Source organism: Cryptotermes secundus, unplaced genomic scaffold (assembly GCF_002891405.2).
Source record: "Cryptotermes secundus unplaced genomic scaffold, Csec_1.0 scaffold3495, whole genome shotgun sequence".
Classification (NCBI taxonomy): Eukaryota; Metazoa; Arthropoda; class Insecta; order Blattodea; family Kalotermitidae; genus Cryptotermes; species Cryptotermes secundus.
In genome coordinates, this window is record NW_019720795.1 from 12,990 (window position 1) to 13,356 (window position 367).

At 45.0% G+C, this 367-nt stretch overlaps 1 protein-coding gene across 2 annotated transcripts in view; it reads right to left on the minus strand.

The window, feature by feature from the left end:
• LOC111873652 overlaps positions 1–367 on the minus strand; it is an 11,567-nt gene that overhangs the window by 3,030 nt on the left and 8,170 nt on the right. The gene's annotated exons all lie outside the window — the stretch shown is intronic.

A 367-nucleotide genomic window follows, 5' to 3' on the forward strand; every position in this document is an offset into this window, starting at 1 on the left:
AACCCGAAAGTTAATTACGTGTCCACAAGAACCCTCCACTGGTCCCCATCCTGAGCCAGATCAATCAGACCCACACCATCCCATTCTATCTCTCTAAGATCCATTTTAATATTGTCCACCCACCTACACCTTGGTTTCCCAGTGGTCTCTTTCCTTCTGGCTTTCCCACCAATATCCTACATGCATTCCTCTTCTCTCCCATTCGTGCTACATGCCCCGCCAATATCATCCTCCATGACTTGATCATTCTAATTATACTTGGAGAAGAGTACAAGTTATGAAGCTCCTCATTATGCAGTTTTCTCCAGCTTCCTGTCACTTCATCTTCTTCGGTCCAAATATTCTCAACACCCTGTTCTCAAACACC